General features: G+C 33.7%; 1 pseudogene; it reads left to right on the top strand.

Moving 5' to 3' along the window:
* The first annotated feature begins 791 nt into the window (after nucleotides 1-791).
* LOC143686502 (large ribosomal subunit protein uL30-like) lies at nucleotides 792-1,536 on the top strand (annotated as a pseudogene).
* Nucleotides 1,537-6,415: the final 4,879 nt, after the last annotated feature.

Raw genomic sequence — 6,415 nt, 5'->3', positions numbered from 1 at the left:
GGACAGATGAGTTAAAAAATAAGGAAAAATAAGTAAATAAATGATGGGTGGATAAGATGTAAAAAAAATTGGGGTTGATTGCAATACTAGGGGTCAACGAGAGGGAGGAGTAATGGGTATGGGATGTATGAGTTTTTTCTTTTTATTTCTTTTTCTGGAGTGATGCAAATGTTCTAAAAATGATCAAGGAGGTGAATACACAACTATGTGATGACACTGTGAGCCACTGATACACTGTGGATTCACTGTGTGTGTGTGAAGATTTCTCAATAAAAATATTATTAAAAAACCTCATTCCTGAGCATGTAAAATGTGAACTAAATCTAAATATGACTTATGATAAGTCACCGGGGTGGAGAGCTGGGATTGGGGTTGGGTGGGAAGATACTGGTCTGGAGGTTGGTAGCCAGTTCATAGAAATGTGTCCTCCAGTGGATCAACAAAATGAATCATTTGTTCTCCTAGGAGACATGTCAGAAAATATTTAGAATATGGGATAAAAACAGTTAACTACTGAAAATGAATTTTAATTCAACAAACATTTAAGGCATAGTATGTTCAAAGCCTTAACTTTGTGGTAGGTGACAACATTTTAAAACATTGAACATACTGCACATCCTATTTTATTACCCTTAAAATAGGAACAAATATTTTAAAAAGAGACATATAGAAGTAGATGGAGTTAAATTGTTTCTATTTAATCATTTAGTAATTTTCATTTATATTATCTGATCACAGAAATGGTTCTAGGTCTCTTCCGGCTAGAATCACGGAGGGGATCGAAGAGAAGAAGGTTCCGGCTGTGCCAGAAACTCTTAAGAAAAAGTGAAGGAATTTTGCCAAACTGAAGATTAAGTGCTTGAGGAAGAAATTTGCCCAAAAGATGCTTCGAAAGGCAAGGAGGAAGCTTATTTATGAAAAAGCTAAGCACTATCACAAGGAATATAGGCAGATGTACAGAACGGAGATTCGAATGGCTAGAATGGCAAGAAAAGCTGGCAACTTCTATGTACCTGCAGAACCCAAATGGGCATTTGTCATCAGAATCAGAGGTATAAATGGCGTGAGCCCAAAGGTCCGAAAAGTGTTGCAGCTTCTTCACCTTCGCCAAATCTTTAATGGCACCTTTGTTAAGCTCAACAAGGCCTCAATTAACGTGCTGAGAATTGTGGAACCATATATTGCATGGGGCTACCCAAACCTGAAGTCAGTGAATGAACTGATCTATAAATGTGGTTAGGGCAAAATCAATAAGAAGCAGATTGCCTTGACAGATAACTCTTTGATTGCATGATCTCTTGGTAAATATGGCATCATCTGCATGGAAGATCTGATTCATGAGATATATACTGTTGGGAAATGCTTCAAAGAAGCAAACAACTTCCTGTGACCCTTTAAATTATCTTCTCCCAGAGGTGGAATGAAGAAAAAGACTACCCATTTTGTAGAAGGGGGAGATGCTGGCAGCAGGGAAGACCAGATTAATAGGCTTATTAGAAGGATGAACTAAGTTTTCTGCGATTATTTTTGTAATCTGGTCAATTAATAAACAGGGACTGCTTTCAAATTGAAAAAAAAAAAGGATGGTTCTAGAGTGGTGCAACGGTGGCTCAGTGGCAGAAATCTTGCCTACCATGCTGGAGACCTGGGTTCGATTTCCAGTGCCTGCACATGCGAAAAAAAAAAAACGTTCTATTTCCAAGATAAGTCAAGCCCTGGATAATCTAACTAAATTAGGAAGATTGTGCAATGTGAAATAGCAAAGGTTCAGATAAAAAGTTAGGAACCTATACCTCTTGCCACTAACAGGGAATAATGAGGTAATAGGGACCAGTTTTACACTCCTTACTGCAAGAACAATAAAAAATGGCAAAATATGTGAAACAGCTGATTTTAAGACATTGTACACCAGGCAATAAAAGGCACTGATCCATGAGAGTGAGAAATGAATGAAGTGAGCCCTGTGATTACTCCAGCTTACTGCCTTAAGAGAATTTCCAGACTGTGACACAAGGTGGGGAAATCCAGGCAGAGTCCAAGTCTCCCTTATTTAGGGCAGTACAGTTGGGGTCCATGGATGCAAGCATGGATAGTATTTAAGACAGAGTGCTAGAAAGGAAAGAGATGAATAAAGAGAAATCTCTGGAGACTTGCAAAACAGACCCCTTCTGTCTCCAGTGCAATATATGAGTGAAGTTATTACCTTAATTCAGGGAAAGAAGTACCTGAACAAAATTTAGGGAACATTCCTTACAGCTCAAATATGGACAAGAATAATTTCTGTTCCCATTAGCCAGTCTGGAAAACCTTATAATTCATCGGGTATTAAGTAGAAGGACTCAGGATTTTACCTCAGTAGTGGAACAAAATTTGGTCTAGACAAGACACGGCTCTGGTCCCACCTGAGAAAGCAAGTAAGTAGATAGTGAAGCCATATCTTTAAAGTACAAAAACATCACAACAACTTAGAATTCTATACATAGGGAAAATATCTTGCAAATGAAGCTAAAATAGAGACATTTTTGAATGTATAAAAATCTGAAAGAATTCATCCCAAGCATATCTTCCTTTCAAAAACTGGAAGTTCTTCAAACAGAAGGAATATCATACCAGACAAAAATCTGGGTCTAAGCAAAGGAATGAAAAGCACTGAATATGCATTTCTGTTATTTAAATATCTTTAAAACATACTTGGCTAATTAAAGAGAAAATGACAACAATGTGTTATGGAGTTTATAACATAGAAGTAAATGAATGACAAAAACAGCAAACAGGCTAGGAGAGAAGAAGTACATTTTTGTGGTTCTTGAACTATAAGGTTCTCATACTAGACATGAGATCATATAATATCACCTGACAGTAGAATGTGATGATTTAAAGATGTATTCTATAAACCTTAAAATAGTCAATTAAATAACACAATAGTTGCATTATAGCTAATAAACAAAGAAAATAAAATTAAAATATAAAATATATACAATTAGTTCAAAGGAAGACAAAAAAGGGAAAAAGAACAAAAACAGACAGAAAAATATAAAAATTGCAATGTGATAAATTTAACCCGACCGTATTAATAATGACATTACATTTAAGTGCTCTCAAGATGTCAATTAAAAGGCAGAGATGGCCAGATTGGAAAGTGAAAAGAAGAGAAACATGCTAACACTAATCAAAAGAAAGCTGCAGTGCCTTTCTTAATATCAGACAAAAGCATATTTTGGGGAAAAGACTAGTACCAGAGAAAAGAAGGTCATTTCATATTAATGAAGGGATCAATTCTTCAGAAGAAAATAACAATCCTATATATTCATGCACTTAACAACCAAGCTTCAAAATTTATGAAAACAAAACTTACAGAACTGCAAGCATAAATGGACAAATACAGGTATAGTTGGGGATTTCAATACATCTGTCTCAATGAATGTTAGCACAAACAGACAAAAATTCAGTAAGAATACAAAGAACTTGAACAACAATACAAACTAATATTTAGAACACATGCCATCCGACAATGACAGAACATATATTCTTTTCAAGAACACACAAAGCATTAACCAAGATGACCATATTTTGGTTCATGTAATGTTAATAAATTAAAAGGATTCAAGTCATACAAAGTATGTTCTCAGATCACAGTGGAATAAATTGAAAGTCAATAACCAAAAGATTTTGGAAATTTCAAAATATTTGAAAGCTAAACACAAATCTCTAAGTAAATATGGGTCAATGAAAGCATCAAAAGACAGAATAGAAAATATTTTGAACTGAATGAAAATAAAACATAACACATCAAATATGTGAGATGCAACTAAAGCAGTACTTGCAGAAATATTTATAACATTAAAAGCCTCTATTGGAAAAAATAGATTTCAAATCAATGACTTCAGTTTTAAATCAGTGACTCCGGTTTTTACATTAAAAACTAGAAAAAGAAGAGCAAAGAGTAAATAGAAGAAAAGAAACAATCATCTTCAATTAATAAAAGAGAAAACAGGAAAAGAACAGAGAAAAATGAATGAAAGCAAAATTTGTTTCTTTGAGAAGATCAATAAAATTAATGATTAATCAATTTTAGTCTAATAAAAAAAGGATGAAGACAGATTACAAGTATCAGGAATGAGGGAGGTGACATCACTATAGATTTTCTATATATATATATGTATATAAAAAGAATAATACGAAAATATTATGAACAGCTTTGTATGCCAATAAATTCAACAACTTAGACAAAATATGCGAATTCCTTGAAATAGTCTAAGTACCAAAGCTCAGTGAAGAAGAATTAGAATACCTGAATAGCCCTCTATTTATTAACAAAATTTAATATATGGTATTTTGGTTTGCTAAAGCTGCCAGAATGCAATATACCAGAAGCAAAATGGCTTTTAAAAAGGGAATTTATTAAGTTGCACATTTACAGCCATAAGAACATAATATTGTCCAAATTAATACATACAAAGGTAACTTGACTCAAGAAAGGCTGATAGGTCCAGAACCTCTCTGTCAGCTGGGGAGGCACATCACGTGACTGGTCTGCTGGGAAGGCATGTTATGTGACCGGCATCTGCTGAGGTCTTCGGCTTCTGGTTTCAAACAGCTTGCCCAGGAGCATTTATTTTCTGCATCTCCAAACATTTGGGTCTCCTGTTGGCACTGTTGACTCTGAACCTTTGCCCAAAATGTTTCCCTCTTAAAGGACTCCAGTAAGAGACTCACCTTGAATAGGTAGAGACACATATCCATGGAAACCACTTAATCAAAAATATCCCTCCCTGTAACATTGAATCAAGATTTAAAAACGGCTTTTCTTGGGTACACAACAGTTTCAAACTGGCACATGTGGTTATAAACCTTCCACAAGGAACACTCTAGTCACAGATTACTCTATTAGGGAATTCTACTAAGCATAAAACAACAACAATACTCAAACTCTTTGAGACAATTAAAGAAGAAGGAGTACTTCCCAACTTAATCTATGCAGCCAACATCACTCTGATATTGAAACCAGACAAAAAATATTACAAGAAAAGAAAATTATAGGGGAATATCTCTCTGGAAGATGGGTGCAAAAATTCTTCACAAAATGTGTGAGCAAATTGAATCCAACAGTATGTAAAGGAGATAATACCTCATCACTACAAATTCAAAATTATTTTAACATACAAAAATTAATCGACAATATGAACGAATGAAAACAAAAAAACTCATAAGTTTGCCAAATTAGAGTCAGAAAAGTGTATTTGACAAAATCTAATATCTATTCCTAATAAAAACTCTGAGACTATAAGGAGAAATTTCTCAGTTTGATAAAGGGCATTTACCAAAAACTTGCACCTAGCATGATACTTAGTGAATGGCAGAATGTTTTATACCTATAGTCAAGAACAAAACAATGATATCTGCTCTTGACCCCAGCCAATATTTTACTGAAAACTGTAGCCAGTGCAGTAAGTACAGAAAAGGCACAAAAAATCTGGATTGGAAAGGAAGAATAATCTGTCTTTATTTGCAGAAGACATGATTGTTTATATAGAAAATTGTGCAGGGCTTTCTAAAAAAATTAATAATACCGGCAAGTAAAACTAATATGTTGTTTTATAAAGACTATAGGATACAAAATAAATATAAACAATTGATTATGCTTTATGTACTGACAACAATCTGAAATTGAAATGACAAAAATATCAGTCTTTATAGCATAAAATATGAAATATTTAAGGATATATCCAACAAAAGATGTGTAAGATCTGTACACTGCAAACTAGGAACACTGTTGAAAGAAATTAAAGAATTAAATAAATGGTGTTATAGTCTATGCTCATGAGTCCAAAGACTCATTATTGTTAAGATGTCATTTTTTCCCAAATTTGAGCTATAGAACCCATCCAATTCCAATCAAAATTATAGCAGGACTTTTTGGGGGCTTATAAATTGACAAGATTATTATTAAATTTATATGAACGTTCAAATGGCCTAGAAGAACAAAGACTTAAATTATCCAACCTCAAGAGATTTTATTAAAGCTGCAGTAAACAAGACAATGAGGTATTGGTGTTGCGATAGGTAAGTAGATCAATTGAAGAAAATAAAGTTCAGATAAACCCACACATATGCAAACAATTGATATTCAACAAAGCACAAAGCAATTCCATGGAGGAACAATAGTCTTTTCAGCAAATGGTGCTGGAAAAATTGGATATCCTTATTCATTAAAGTGAACTTTAATCTCTACCTTGCACAATATACAAAAAATAACTCAAAATGGATTCTAGGGCTAAATGTAGAACATAAAATTATGGATATTTTCCCAAAAATAGGAAAAATCTTCATGACATTAAATTGGGTGAAGATTTTCTAGATATGACATGAAAAGGGCAATGCTAAAAAGAAAAAAAGGTTTAATTGGACTTCATCA

Source organism: Tamandua tetradactyla, chromosome 6, assembly GCF_023851605.1.
Source record: "Tamandua tetradactyla isolate mTamTet1 chromosome 6, mTamTet1.pri, whole genome shotgun sequence".
Taxonomy (NCBI): Eukaryota; Metazoa; Chordata; class Mammalia; order Pilosa; family Myrmecophagidae; genus Tamandua; species Tamandua tetradactyla.
Note: the sequence above shows the minus strand (reverse complement) of the source record. Positions and strands in the feature narration are given on the sequence as shown.